Consider the following 16,139-nt stretch of genomic DNA (forward strand, 5'->3'; position numbering starts at 1 on the left):
GCTTATTCTCGAGATCCCCCTGCAGCACGCATTCCTGGATGCACCAAATGCTGGTCGTTATCGTGAAAGCCAGCTGAATTTTCCCGGTTTCCAGGGAAGAGGGACTATGCTCCAGACTGGAGGTAATGAGCCAACCTTCCCTTAATAGAGTTAAATCGTGGTGATCTGGACATATCCTACAGATTTCATACTGGAGCGACTTACACATGTTCGTATTTCCTAACTCCATTTGTGAAAGATATTTCTCAGGGGGATGGCAGGAAGCGACATCCTCAGCGGGTACTATGAGTGTTGGCAGGAAATGGCTTATTGACTAAAAAGGTCTGCATGTTCAAAGAATTCGGTGGAGTGCTCGCTGAGTGTCAACTCAAAGGGGGCCATATGGCAGGCATCATTTCCTTCTACCAGAATAACTGTAATGCAATTTTTGTCATCATACTGTAATCCACCTGAGATTTAAATTACCCTCTCTGCGAGTCCGGAGGTTAGAATAGGTCCGAGGTATTCCTGCCACTCGTAAGAGGCGACCAAAAGGAGTCTCTCACATTTCGGCCTTTGTGATGGTCCCCTGTAGGGTTTGACCTCCATTTTTCAAAATTTTCCCAAAGAGCGAGCCAACTGGGTAAGGATGCCTTGCATGGTGCATCGTGTCCATGTCCTCCATCAACGTGGATCTGCACTTCTGCTCTTTCTCGGGCTGTTGGGCGAGGTCACCCTCCTAGGTGCGTATTTTTCCATCAACTGTGCAGTATCGTTTTCTACGCTGACGATAATGGACTTGTTTACTTTGTTGCACTTGATACCCAGCACAGTAGCCAGTCTGTTGTGGTGGGGCCGCCATGTACCATTTTGGTTGTAGCCCCCTGTCCACACAGATTCCTCTGCTGGTACCTGCGCCTTTAACTCCCCACATACGCCAAGGGGTAGATGCCCATCTCCCTGGGACATAGGGACTCCTGGCAATGGCCATCCTGCCATGTGGCCTTTGCTGTGGCTGGGTGGCGCCTGTGGGGAGAGCCCCTGCTCAGAGTGGGTGGCATCAGGGTAGAGGACATGCGTTGAAGTGTAGATCATCTCTTGCTGTTGGTCAAACACCACCAGTCTCTAAGCATTCATGGGCTCAATTCAGTGCACAGAAGTAAGACCTCAAATTGTTCCCCTCCCTTGCCACACCATGGGAGGAACGTCAGGCTAAAGACGGCAGCAGATCTTAATCACCTTGGTATCTTGTATGTTCGAGAACTGATGGGGAATCTTTCATGATGATGAAGGCTCAGTTTTTTGTTGAGCATTTAGAGGACAAGTTTGGGAGGTGGAGGGCTTGTCCAAAATGAAATCTGGGTCAGTCTCGATCAAAACAGCATCCTCTGCCCTGTCGCAGGTGTTGCTCGCTTGTGACAAGCTGGGGGATGTTTCTGTAACCATCACGCCCCATAGGAGGTTAAATGTGGTGCAGGGTATCATATTTCACGGGGACCTTCATCTGCAGCCCGATGACGAGCTGTGTGCCAACTTGGAATGACGACGTGTACATTTTGTTTGGAGTGTCCACTGGGGTCCAAGGGATAATCAGGTTGCCACCGGTGCCTTCATCTTGGCCTACAAGGGTGATACATTACCCGATAAGGTCAGGGTGATGCTCTACTGCTGTGATGTAAAACCCAGAATCCCTCCCCCAATTCGGTGATTTAAGTGCTGGAAGCTTAGCCACGTCTTCCTGCTGTACTTCATGTCACATGTCGAGATTGTGGACGTCCATCACATCACAATACGCATGTGCCCCACCTCCCATCTGTGCCAACTGTGGAGAGCACCATTCGCCTTGGTCGCCAGACTGCAGGATTCTCTTGAAAGAAAGGAAAATCATGAAATAGAACAACCTGGACCGACTGACCTACACTGAGGCTATGTGGACATTTGAAAACATCTACATCCTCTATGCATAATATAATCTTATGCCACTGCTACAACAGTTCTAGCCCCATCAGCTCCGCCAACCCCAGTCCCCTCTAGGAGCCAGAAGACAACACCTGCCCCCTTGATGGTGGGGCACTTACCTCCCTGTTGCTCCTGCATCACCAACTTCAGGAGAACCCCCCCCCCCCCCCAATGAGGACATCCATCCCTCATTCTATGCTGGAGAAGTGTAAAACTTCTTAGGCTGCTCTCGCTAGTAAGGGGTCCCTTGGGTCACTGCCTTCCCAGATTTATGTTAGTGGGAAAGACGACAACCACCAGTGGCTGAAGAGCCCAGAAGTAGGTCACAGGGCTTCACACTCATCCTTCATCCTAGAGACTGAATCAGTGAAGTACTCCCAGCCAGGGAAACTCAAGGCACAGCGAGAAAAATCCAAAAAGGTCCCCAAGACCAAAGGAATTGCGGTGGCACCTACACCACTGCTACCTCCAAGCTCTGTGTCTGCGGATGAGGTGGAGATTCTGGCGTCCACTGAGGACCTAGATCTCCCTGGACCCTCAGACAGAATGAATACAGATAGCTCAGGCAAAAAGTCGGTGACAGCAGGTGCCCCTGAGGTGTAAACTGCCTCATCAAATGTTCCGTGCCTTTCCAGTCTCACGATGTCATCGTCCAGTGGAATTGCGGCGGGTTTTCCCACCGCCTGGCTGAGCTACGGCAGCTGTTAAGCTTTACACATGGTTCCTGGCAATGCGGACCCCTACCCCTCTGTGGCTATAGGGGATACTACAGGAACCACAGAGATTGTAATAGAATGTCAGGTGGAGTTCGCATCAATGTCTTAAACTCAGTCTGTAGTGAACCTGTGCCCCTCCAAACACCTCTGGAAATTGGACGCAGGAAATAACTGTCTGCAATGTATTTCTTCTTCCAGATGGTGCAGTATACCTGAATGTATTAATTGCACTGATTAATCAACTCCCTAAAGCTTTGCTGCTTTTGGGAGATTCTAACGCCCGTAACCCCTTGTGGGATGGCTCCGTGCCTACTGGCCGAGGCAGAGATGTCGAAACTTTACTGTCTCAATTAGACCTCTGCCTCTTAAATACTTGGGCCGCCATACATTTCAGTGTGGCTCGAGTTACTCAGCATTTATTTATCAATTTGCAGCTTAGGGCTTATCCCATCAATCCACTGGAGAGCACATCACGACCTGTGTGGTAGTGACCACTTCCCGATCTTCCTGTCACTGCCCTAGCGTCAGGCGCACGGACACCTGCCCAGATGGGCTTTAAACAAGGCAGACTGGAGAACTTTCACCTCTGCTCTCACCGTTGAATCTCCTTCAGATGGGAACATAGATGTGATGGTTGAGCAGTTGACTAAAACAATCGTTTCTGTGGCAGAAAACGCTATCCCTCGCTCTTTAGCATGCCGCCAGCGAAAGGCAGTCCCTTGGTAGTCGCTGAAGCAATTAAGGAGCGTCGGCGAGCTCTACAGCGGCATAAGCGGCACCCTTCCCTGAAGCTCCTCATGGCCTCCAAACGGCTCTGTGCTCGCGTTCTCCAACTTACCAAACAATGGAAGCAGGAGTGTTGGGAGAGATATGTCTCGACCATTGGGTGCCATACGTCACCTTCCCGAGTATGGGCAAAGATCAATCGTGATTTCGAGTACCAGACCCCAACAGGTGTTCCTGGTGTTATCTACCGACGCAAACGCGATTGCCGAGTACTTGGCTGAGCACTATGCTCGAGCCTTTCGCACTATCAAATGGCGGATGGAAGAGAAACTCCTCGTTCACCACATGCCACAGTGAACACTAGAACGTCCCATTTACAGAGTGGGAGCTCCTTAGTGCCCTTGCACATTGCCCCAACACAGCTCCTGGGCCTGATCACATCCACAGCCAGATGATTTAACATCTCTCATCTGACAAGTGACATCTTCTCGTCATCTTCAGCCGGATCTGGTGCGATGGCGTCTTTCCATCGGAATGGTTGGAGAGCACCAACATTACAGTGCTCAAACCCAGTAAAATCCCACTTCATGTGTATAGCTATTGCCCCATCAGCCTCACCAACGTTATTTTTAAGCTGCTGGAATGTATGGTGTCAGCAGTTGGATTGGGTCCTGGAGTCACGTAGCCTACTGGATCCATGTCAGGGCGGCTTCCACCAGGTCGCTCTACCACTGACAATCTCGTGTCCCTAGAGTCTGCCATCCGAAAAGCCATTCCCAGACGCCAACACCTGGTTGCCGTCTTTTTTTGATTTACGAAAAGCGTATGACACGACCTGGCGACATCACATCCTTGCCACATTCTACGAGTGAGGTCTCGAAGGCCCACTTCCGATTTTTATCCAGAATTTCCTGTCGCTTTGTACTTCTGTGTCAGTTGGTGCCTCCCATCATTCCCCCATCTCCAGGAGAAAAGAGTCCCGCAGGGCTCTGTATTGAGTGTCTCTATTTTTAGTGGGCATTAACTGTCTAGCAGTAACTGTAGGGCCGTCCGTCTCACCTGTGTGCAGACGACTTCGGCATTTCGTCCTGCTCCACAAGTACTGGCGTTGCTGAGTGGCGCCTCGAGGGAGCCATCCACAAGGCGCAGCCATGGGCCCTAGCCCATGGCTTCCAGTTTTCGGCCTTAAAGACGTGACTCACGCATTTATGTCGGCGTCGTACCGTTCATCCAGAACCAGAACTTTACCTTAATGACGATCCACTCACTGTAGTGGAAACATATCGATTCTTAGGACTGGTTTTCGACGCCTGATTGACTTGGCTTCCTCACCTTCGTCAGTTTAAGCGGAAGTGTTGGCAGCACCTTGATTCCCTCCACTGACTGACAACACCGAGTTGCAGTTCGCTCTAAGCTGATGCAGTTCTACAGAGCCCTTGTTCAATCCTGCCTTTCCTTTTAGGAAGAGTCCGGTGACCAGCGTCCTTGTAGAAGCTGGAGTGCGTCCATTGCAGGTTAGACATGCACAGCTGCTGGTCAGTTACATAGCACATGTTCTTAGTTCTCCTGCACATCTGAATCACCGTCTCCTTTTCCCAACCACAGCAGTTCATCTCCCGCACTGGCGGCCCAGTTCATGTCTAATCCATTCTTTCTGGAGTCCTTGCCTTTACCAGATATACTTGAGGTCCATTCACGTACACCTCCATGGTGTACACATAGGTCGCAGCTTTGCCTATACCTTTCGCATGGCCCTAAGGACTCCGTTAACCCCGCAGCTCTCTGCTGCCACTGTCTCTCAATTGTAGACAAGTACTGAGGCCACGAAGTGGTCTACACTGATGGCTCGATGGCTGATACGCTGGATCACATCGGTTCATGCCCTGGTGAGTCGTTTCTTCTGTTTACTGACTCCATGAGCAGCTTACAAGCTCTCGACCAGTGCTACCCTCGTCATCCTTTGATAGCGACCATCCAGGAGTCTCTCTATGCCCTGGAATGGTCTGGTCGATCAGTGGTCTTTGTGTGGACCCCAGGTCACGTCGGAATCCCAGACAACGAACTCGCTGACGGGCTGGCCAAACAGGATACGCAGAAACCGCTTCTGGAGATGGGCACCTCTGAACCTGACCTGTGTTCTGGCTTATGCCGCAAGGTTTCTCGGCTTTGCGAGACGGAATGGCATAACAGTTCGCACAACGAACTGCATGTCATTAAGGAGACTACGAATGTGTGGAAGTCTTACATGCAGGCCTCTCGCAGGGAATCAGTTTTCCTCTGCTGGCTCTGCATTGGCCACGCTTGAGCGACCCACAGTTACCTCGTGCGCCGTGAAGAGCTGCTCAGTGTTGGTATGGCGCCCGGTTGACGGTGGCCCATGTTCTGGTGCACTGTCCCACTTTGACTGCCCAGCGACGACATCTTCAGTTATCTGACAACGCCTCATTGACTGATAGTTTTACTTTTTATTTGTGTGGGTGGGTTTTATCATTTGGTCTAAGTTGTAGTACATGTCCTTCGTCCCTCTGTGTCATCCACCCTAGTGCTTTTGGGGTGGAGGTTTTAATGTGTTGGAGCATGGCTGGCTTCTCCTTTTTATTCTCGTGGTTCTCGTGGTGGGCCAGCCACTATAATCGGCTTTCTTGTTTCTCTGCTGTTTCTAGTCTGTTGCTTTCTTGTCCTCTTTTGTTCCTTTTAGTGTTCGTTGGTTTTCCTTCGTTCTTGTGGTTTTCCTTTGTTTCAGTTTTGTGTCGTATGTTTCGTCTGTTTTATTCTCACACTTGTGGCATTGTTTTATTAGGAACAAGGGACCAATAACCTAGTAGTTTGGTCCCTCCCTCCTACCCCCACCCCTCTCACTCTTTTAAACCAAGCAAACAACTGAAATTATTCATAGGAACCCAGCACCTCGAAGTTCTGCCAAACATGTCAGCTCGTATAAAATTGTTTACGGAAGCTCAATGAATTCAAGTTTCTGAGTGATACCTCCTGGGGATAGGATTGCTCCTCTCTACTGTGTTTCAATAGGGCTCTGGTTTATCATGACTGGGCTGTTAATGCTTCATGTATGTCTTAGCATCACCATCAACATTCTGTCTGCTATAACCAGTTCACCATCTTGAGTATGGTTTATCACTGCAGCTTATTGAAAAAGTCCAGAAGACAGTCCTCCAATGGAGTCTGGAATCGTGTCGTTGCTACATTGTCATCAGCTACTAGTTTGCATCTACTGTCCGCCATTCCCAAACCTCCTGAACTCCCATTCTTCCCCTCCCAGGCGTTTAATTCCCCCCCCCCCCCCCCCCCCCCATAACCTTGACGCTCGCCTATAGGAAGTTTCCAAATTAGAATACAACTGTAAATACTAGGTGCAGATCTTTCTCCCATTTGACTGCATCAAGTGAATCATATCATGCACTTCTCCCTAGCGCAGGTTAGGCTACATACCTCCCTCGGCCCTAAAAGTTTCTTCTCTCAAATCCCTACCGAGCGAGGTGGCGCAGTGGTTAGACACTGGACTCGCATTCGGGAGGACGACGGTTCAATCCCGCGTCCGGCCATCCTGATTTAGGTTTTCCGTGATTTCCCTAAATCACTCCAGGGAAATGCCGGGGTGGTTCCTCTGAAACGGCACGGCCGACTTCCTTCCCTAATCCGATGAGACCGATGACCACGCTGTCTGGTCTCCTTCCCCAAACAACCAACCAACCATCTCATTATCCATCAGTACATCTGTTATCCGTAAGTCCCAAGAGGCTGAAATTCTTTATATCGATGGCTCTACGGATACCTGAAAAACGGGACATGAGCTGTTGCCTTGCCGGTATAACTGATGACTAGACCCCGGATTTTAGGTAAAAACCTATTTTGTTCCTGAGTTCCTATTTGCATAAAAATTTGTACTTATGCGTTTCATGACTATTTACACTTAATAGCGTTAATTGTATAGGACCTAAAAAAGCCTATTTCGACGTTAGTGCCTATTTTTGCCTATTTTGGCTTTAATATCCTAAAAAGTGCCTATTTCATCATATGACAGTGGCTCCAAGTTTTTCCACACTATACGACAGATGGAAAAAATATTTTCTGCCCAGCGTGCAGCAAGGAGGCTAGTTGATATGCGCTCATGCTTCGTATTTGCCTAACACTTCGGTCTTTTTTTATTTTTGTGTATCGCTATCCCTGTTAATACCAAATACTCTTTATACGTGTTTTATTATTCATATGTAAAAAATAGATCACGAATCTTTAGGTTAAAACCTATTTTTTTTCCTAAGCTCCAATTTGCATATAAGTTGGTACTTAACCGTTTCGTGACTAACTAAACTGATTACCGTTAGTTCTATAGGACCTAAAATTGCGTATTTCGACGTTGACGCCTAATTTTGCCTATTTCGGCACCAAAATCCTAAAAAGTACCTATTTCGTTAATCTGACATAGAGTTCTTGTGTTTTCAAAGATTAGAAGAAGGAAGTAAACTTAGGGCTTTACGTCTCGTCGAAGGCGAAGGTCGTTAGAGACTGTTTACAATTCGTTTGCTTGCCTTACTACCAACAGCACTCGGCATGGTGAATGGTCATCCATCCAAGTACGCGCCGAGCGCAACAGTGCTTAACTTCGGTGAGCGAATGGGAGCCGGTCAAAGATCTGAATTACACATTAGAATCGAACGTGAGAGTACTAAATGTTATATTTGAAAATATTTCGTTCGTAGGATTCTGGCCAGCTGTGTATTTTTGCAAAGAAACGGTTTCATAGGCCTTAAGCTGAGCACGGATTAAAAAATCACAATGTTAATGTAGACGCCCGCTATAGCTAAATTACTGCCCTTCGCGCATTTTCTCGCTGCTACCTACAGGTAGTCCTATCAAACTACTGTTTCGTGAAAGGTATTATACGTGAATTTTCCGGTTCCAACAATAATTTGCCAGTAGTGAGCAAAGCACCGGTAGATTCCTTTCGCTTGTTCAGAAGGGGCGGCCATCTGTCAGGTGCTATATGTCCAGCAACGAGTACGGTACTTCCCCTACCGCTTTCATGCACCGCAGTAAAAGGAAAAAAAGCAAGTCATCGTTCACTTTTTCCCAGCGAAAACAAATCAGTACATTGTGTAGCGACCGACGTGTTAAGTGTTACTGACGTTCCAAGTGCAAAATAAATTCTAGTTTCTGTGTGAGAATACTACGCCATGCCGAAAAGAGCTAGTTCAAAGTCTACTTATATAAGGCAGTGGCTGCAAGATTTTCCGCATTATACAACAATTGGGAAAATTATTTTCTGCCAAGCATGCAACTAGGAGGTTAGTTGATGTTTTTCTGAGACTTCTTATTTTCCTGTCACTTAGGATTCTTTTTTATCGCTATCCTTTAGTAATACGAAATACTCTTTATATGCGATTCTAAATTGCATTTCCCTTTTCTCTCGTATTAGGTTTCGAGTGTTAAGAAATCTCACTTAACTCAGGATGCAGATGGAATCGCACATAAAGCTAATGTTGAACGAAAGTCAAAATTGAAGCAAACTCTTTTAACCAATAACTCTGGTAAATCCTCCGAAAAAAACAAGTTCTGCAGTGCTTTGTGTCATGCACTTGTGGCAGCAAACATCCCATTTGGGAAACTAGAAAACCCTATTTTCAGAGGTTTTCTTGAGAAGTACTGCCATCAGTATATTCCTGCAGAGTCAACTTTACGTAAGAATTATGTGGATTCAGCTTACAATGCTGCATTGCACAGAATCCGAGAAGATGTTGGATAATCTTGTACATGGATTTCTGTGGATGAACTACTGACAGTCTTGGCCGTTACAATGCAAACCTGATTATTGGCAAGCTAGATCCAGGTGCTCCATCCAGGCCTCATTTGATTACTCAAATCAGCTTGCAAAATCTAACCAACAAACAATAGCACAGTTTGTGAACAATGCGCTTAAGGTGCTACACCCAAACGGAGTGGATGAGAATAAGGTGCTTCTGGCCGTCACTGATGCTGCTGCATATATGATAGAAGCGTTTCAACTATTAAAAGTATTCTACCCATTGATGCTGCACGTAACTTGTGTAGTGCATGGGATCAACCGCATAGCAGGGCAAGTAAGGCTACAATTTCCTAAAGTAAATAAAGTAATATCTATGGTGAAGAAAATTTTTAAGGCACCATCAAGAATACAGGCATTCAAAGGACAGCTTCCAGATGTCCACATGCCGCCAGAACCTGTTGTCACACGCTGGGGCACGTGGCTGAGAGCAGCAGACTACTATAGTACGTATCTCTCAACTGTCCAGAAGGCGGTTGAAAATATACCGGAGGAGCAATGGAGTTACTCAAAGATTCTTCTTTAAAACGTGACTTATCTTACGTTAGGGCCCACTACACATTTATGGCAAGAATAATTTCACAATTCGAAGGCTCAGGGAGACCTATCTACGACAATATTTCTTTGCTTGAAGAAGTCAAAATGAAAATTAATGAAGCGCCAGGTGAAGTAGGGGAAAAAGTACGGGCAAAAATGCAAACGGTTTTGCAGAACACCACTCGCCTGAAGGAGTTGTGTGCAGCTGCCGACATACTTAGCGGAAAATCCAGCACTCCTGACTGCAGAATTCCTGTCCAACATGTGCCGAAAATGAAGTACGCCCCTGTCACATCTGTTGATGTAGAACGTTCTTTTTCAGCGTATAAATAGATTCTGACTGTCAAGCGCCACAGTTATTCACTAGAAAACCTAGAAAAGATTTTGGTTATTTATTGTGAAGCTAACTATGGTCAGAATGTGTGAAAAAACAAATTTATTAATTAAACCATTGCCACATCTTTTTTACGGAGACATTTATCTTGCAGGAACTCAAAAAATTTGGAGTTATGTTCAACATTAATGTTGTAGATTGCTGTGCTCTGCAACGGTGTAAATATTCATTCTCCTTGTTTTAATGACTAAAAAGATGTTCATACTGTGAACACTGTGTATTTTATTTTTATTTTCTCTGCATCATTTTATTAGAGCCTATTTCAGGTTTTATATAGCCTAAATGAACTACTGAAAGAGCCTATTTTAGGTGCCTAAAACATACTTTTTTACGACCTAAAAATCCGTGGTCTACTGATGACTATTGCCAGAGCCCTCTGTTTTGTCAATAAGACCACGACCTTTCTCTTGGACATTGTGAGCTAGCAGTCTGCGCGCTATTATTACCTAATTCTACCGTCACGACTCAATGTCCACTATCAGTGAGAATCTTGAGTCACAGGGATCCAGAAGAATGAGACAGTTTATCGCCGAACTATTGAAGCGACTTAAATACCTTCTTGTCTGAGATACGGGACCTGACCAACGAAAGCTTCTGCGACAGGCAGTCTCTCAGCTGAAATTGGTGAATGGCGTGCTTTCTCTCCCTCTAACAGCCTTCGAGGCATCAAGGAGACCACTGCTGTGTAGCATTCATCATCCTACTCAATTCAGAGGGAGTCCATGATTTTATGCTGGCCTATGTTGGACACTACACTGACCCATGTCTTCATGTCTTCATGCTACGTAGTGACACGCTTCCCCACACCTATCCATTTCTTGGTGTAGCTGTGCTGCGTCGGTGGCTCACACCCTCTTGGAATGCTCTCTTCTTATGGCAGTCCAACAGTTACATGGCCTTAAGTATATCTTATTCTTAATACTGGCCTACAACGAAATAAGTCGAACATTTTTTTGCAGACATCTTGTAGGTAGGTCTACCACAACTACGGCTAATCGTCTTGGGTATTAATAAAACAATTCTGTTGTGTCTAGACAAGACAGCCTAGACACAATGAGAGGAAGCCGAAAGGCACGCGCTAAGCCAAAGCAGGGTGCGTGAGGTCTGAAACAGGATACGTAATGAATGCTATAAAGAAAAGTACGTAGCTTCTGGAATACTTAACTTTAATCCCTCCTTGTGGTACATCCGGAGATTGTGGCGATACAAGTGAGACTCTTTAGACACATGCAATGTTACTAATGGCGCCTTGCTAGATCGTAGCCATGGACTTAGCTGAAGGCTATTCTAACTATTGGCTCGGCTAATGTAGTAGTAGTAGTAGTAGAGGTGATTGTGGGCGCACGACAGCAAGGTCTTCAGCGCCCGTGCAGCATCATAGTGAGACGGGTGTCAAGAAAAAAGAAAACCTCAGAACAGGGACATAAAACGGAACCGAGAACACGGGGAACAATCATCGAAAAAATGGGCTCACCCACACTGAAGTGTGGGATGATGCAGGGCGTCAGCAGTAAAACGTGGACAATACAGGAAGAAAATGGTAGAGAGAGCTAAAACATTGGAGCAGATGGAAGTGGCTGGCTGACCACAAGGAAAAAAGGGAGGAGTCAGCCACTCTGCAACACACTAAAACCTCCAGCCTAAAAGTTTAGGCCAGAGTCCAGACACATCACAAAACTTAAAAACCCTTGCCACACACGTCTCATCGTCAGCTAAAATACAAGGGAGATCCCCAACAACCTGTGCTTCTGCCCTTGCATCACGGTATAAAATACAGTCGATTAAAATGTGCCGGACAGAGATGTGCACACCACAAGTGGCACAAAACGGAGGATCCTCCCGCCGTAATAAATAGCTATGCGTCACAGGACAGTGCCCAATCCGCAGACGTGTGAGGGCCACCTCTTCCCGCCTGAGCAACCGACAGGAGGAACGCCACGGCCGAGTGGTTGACTTTACCGACCGCAGTTTATTGGCCGACACCGCCAGCCATTCGGCCTCCCACAACTCCATGCACTTCCTATGGAGTGCAGCGATGACTGACGGCAAGGGGATAGGACACTGGACCACATCCTGCTCTCTGCAGGCCTCCTTGGCAGCCCGATCAGCCTGTTCATTGCCCCATATGCCGACATGACCAAGCAATGCTTCGTCCATGTAGTCGCTAGCAAAGTCGTCCGTACAACTGGGTCGAGTGCTAGTCCGTATCTCGAGACCTGCCTTGTGGTGGCGCTCGGTCTGCGATCACACAGTGGCGACATGCAGGTCCGACATGTACTAATGGACCGCGGCCGATTTAAAACTACCACCTAGCAAGTGTGGTGTCTGGCGGTGACACCACATTCCTCCCCCGCAAATCGGCGAACGGTCGTGTTATAAGGCTTCCGCCCGCCGTGGGGAGGACCCCATGTTGACGTATGCGATGAGGTGGGGAGCCTAACAACAGGCCAGGCTGTGCCACCCGCACCCGGCCATTCGGTCCGAGGGGAGCTAGGAAACGCCTGAAAACCTAGTCCAGGGTGCACGTCAACATGCGGTGTATGCGCCCGTAAAGACAGGAGGGGCCGAAGGGTCGACCTCCACTGCGTCGGGGTATCCGACGCGCGATGACGTCATGTGGTCCGGAGCGGGCAAGAGTTCCATGGCGGAGGACAGCTGGTCACGGGAAGCGATCGGCGGCGCGTGACCCAGGGAGGCGCCCGGCGGCTGCAGCGAAGCGTCTACTGCGGGCGTCGCCGGCGGGAGAACAAGCGCCGGCGGCGGAGGCGGCAGCGGAGCGTCGCCATGGGGCAAAATGGAAGGCATCGTCGGGAACACCTGGGGATGAGGCGAGCCAGTAGATGGGTCCCCAGGGCGCTGACCGGACGGCACCGTCGCTGAAAGCAGACGGGGAGCGGCAGAACCCGTGCGACGACAGAGGCGCAGCTGATTGAGATGCCGACGCACCTCACCAGAGGCCCCAAAACCAAATACATCGCGCGGCCGAGGCAGCGAAGAATGCGCCCTGCGAGCCAACGCCGTGAACCTCGATAGTTGCGATAGAATAAATTCACCTGTATTTAATCATTTATTTTTAGACGGTTACCGGTTTCATGGCACTAGAAGCCCCATATTAAGGTGAACATGTAACTAAAACTTTTATCTCTAATGCTGTAGTTATACGTTCACCAGATGATGTGGCTTTTAGTGCCATGAAACCGGTAGAGATAAAAATAAACGACTAAATACAGCTGAAGCGGTTTATTAATACCCAAAATGATATTTTTTAATGATGCTGCACCCATTTGACTATAATTTTTATGTTAGATATTTAAGATAATTCTAAATTGTTATTCCGTCTCGGTTGCACACTTTAATTCGGTTACATGTTTCGATCACTCTGCATCATCTTCAGATGTAAAACAAAGTAAAATTAAATATGCACCATCTAACATTTTACAACAGTAGAAAAGAAAATAACTCCACATAAATGTAGAATTTACCTAAGTGCATCAGATACCTGTCTTGTATACTCAGAACAACATATCAGAGTACTGTATTTTACAACTGAGGTCAACGTTTTAGATACGTACAAGTAGATGTTGCAGTTATGGTAGGGGGGAGGCGGTGAGAATTTGAGTGAAGCTGATTGGGAGAGTATAGGAGGACCATGGAGGGAATGGTACGGATGTCATGAGTTTAACAAGAGGCAGGCACTTTGATACACTTCACTGAGCAAGCTTCATTTCATAGTAATAAAGCAGCGTTTGGTGAGCAGCTTTTAACATCGTAGCATGCTGTTGGAACTGTTAATACGCATTTGGAAGCGCTGCACAATGAACCTAAGGGATACCTGCTGACAATATTGGCAGAAATTGAGGTTTGCTGCACTCCATCTACAAAAGCCTGGCAACACGATAAATCAACTGAACGAGTTTATTAACAGTGCATTTTTTAGAAACTTTGAAAGCCTCTTCCAACCGCCCACCTCACCGAAGCAGACGTGTGATCAACAGCCGCAATCACCGAAAGGAGACGAAGGCAGCGCGTCAGCTCACACACTGTCCTAGCTGGAGGCCAGCATGCAGATTGGCCTCTGTACATACCCAAACTACGCACCTTACAGCGCCACCAAGTAGGAGAAAACACAGTTAACCATAACTCACACCCTGTTCCCTAAAACTTCAGTTGCTTCACATAGTTGAACTTCCATACTTCATTTTGCGTTTCTTATGGCTTTGTACCTTCAATGTGTTCATTTTTGTAATTCATCATATTTAATTATACTTCATGCAGTGCTATATCCTCTACACAATTCCACTTCTGTAATTTCACGATTTTTGTCTTTCAACATGTATATATCAATTGTTCTAGGCCTACACTTTCAATATCATAGAGATGTTTCCTATCTCTGACAAAGGCTTTGTTGCCCGACAGTGTTTTTGTTGTGCCTCTCCGCAACTCAGCATCTCCGCTGTATAGTGAGTAGCAAATATTGTTACTGTGAATGTCTTCAGATACTTATTCTGTTTTCGCTACTTTATTTCCAACTTTAAAATCTACTATTTTATCACCCTTTTACAGTTCTATGCATCCATTCTGGTATTTTAAGTGATGGTTATTTACATTATTGACTTTTGCGGTTTTCCGATATTGCAGAGACTGCATTTTTCTGATGACGATGCACTGCAGCGACAACAGCCATTATGAAACATATCAGTAGAATTCACAATTGCGAATAATGACTACCATCAGCTGTAGAATGGAATGACAATCTGTGCTAAACTGGGACTCGAACCAGGATTTCCCACCTATCATGAGCAGTCGCCTTACCATTTGGCTATCCGTGCAAGACTCATTGCCAGACCAGAGCTTCATGTCGTCAACAATACATCTACAATCCGTACTCGCACATCCATCATGTATATTTCCATACAGATCAGACGTTGTGCTTTAAGGCACATATGGTTGAAGACATACACAGGTTTGGGTGTGGCCGCGAGTCTTGCACGGATAGCCAAATGGTGCCAGCACGGTAGCTTAGCGTTTTCTGTCAGAGGGTTAGCTGCCCTCTGTAATAAAAAAAACTGAGTGAATGGATCAACAAAACTTAAACGGGTGTCATGGGACATCTGTTCCGAACAAATGCAATGAACAAAATGAGATTATCTCCCTGGTTCCTTTCCCCTACCACAATCAGCTTCACTCCATTTTCCCCTTCCCCCCTACCTCCATCTGTGCAATTAAAACCGAAAACATTGACCACAGTTTCAAAATACAGTGCTCTGATACATTGTTCAGTGTGGAAAAGATGGGTTGCTGATGCAGTTACTTAGGTAAATTCTACATTTATGTAAAATTCTTCTGCACATATTTAATTTTACTTGTAGGTCTGAAAATAGTCCAGAGTGATCGTCACACATAATCGAATTAACGGAACTGTAAACAAGAATTATGTTAAATAACATCTCGTATACAGTTGTCGAAGTCTCTACAGATGATTATGTCGACTACAGTGAATTTTTATTGTATCGTTCGACGATCCAGATTTTGACCTTAAACCATTTTCAAGTACAAAAACTTATTTGTGCGTTAAATGCAAATTTTTATACTTCAAAATGGCTAAGGCCGAAATCTGGATCGTATAACAATAAATTAAAAATTGTTACAATCTAACAGAGGCATCATTAAAGTAACATGACTGTAGCTTCAGCCAAAAGAAAATTATCAACAATCACAGTTCCTATACTCCCTCTCAGATTATATTTTATTCCAGACTTTTTCGATCATACCAGATTGACTGTGGGACATGTTTGGGAGGGATGCCTCTCGCCATACTTGAAACATTTTGATCGTTCATTTGTTGACCTGGAAGAGAGATGATGCGATTGTTGATGAATTTGCGATTGGAAGTCCGAGGGACGATTACGGTAAATAGTTCCAAAGGCATAACGGAAGCCAAATATCTAAGGATAGAAAGAACAGCTGTATGTTGCATTGCAAAGTAGTGGGTTCTTGGAAGATGCCCCCAAAC

At 46.3% G+C, this 16,139-nt stretch overlaps 1 protein-coding gene across 1 annotated transcript in view; it reads left to right on the forward strand.

Annotated features, from left to right (window-relative positions):
• The window catches only part of LOC124606591 (facilitated trehalose transporter Tret1-2 homolog), a 96,787-nt gene that overhangs the window by 33,940 nt on the left and 46,708 nt on the right, over positions 1-16,139 (forward strand). The gene's annotated exons all lie outside the window — the stretch shown is intronic.

This window comes from Schistocerca americana, chromosome 3, assembly GCF_021461395.2.
Source record: "Schistocerca americana isolate TAMUIC-IGC-003095 chromosome 3, iqSchAmer2.1, whole genome shotgun sequence".
Taxonomy (NCBI): domain Eukaryota; kingdom Metazoa; phylum Arthropoda; class Insecta; order Orthoptera; family Acrididae; genus Schistocerca; species Schistocerca americana.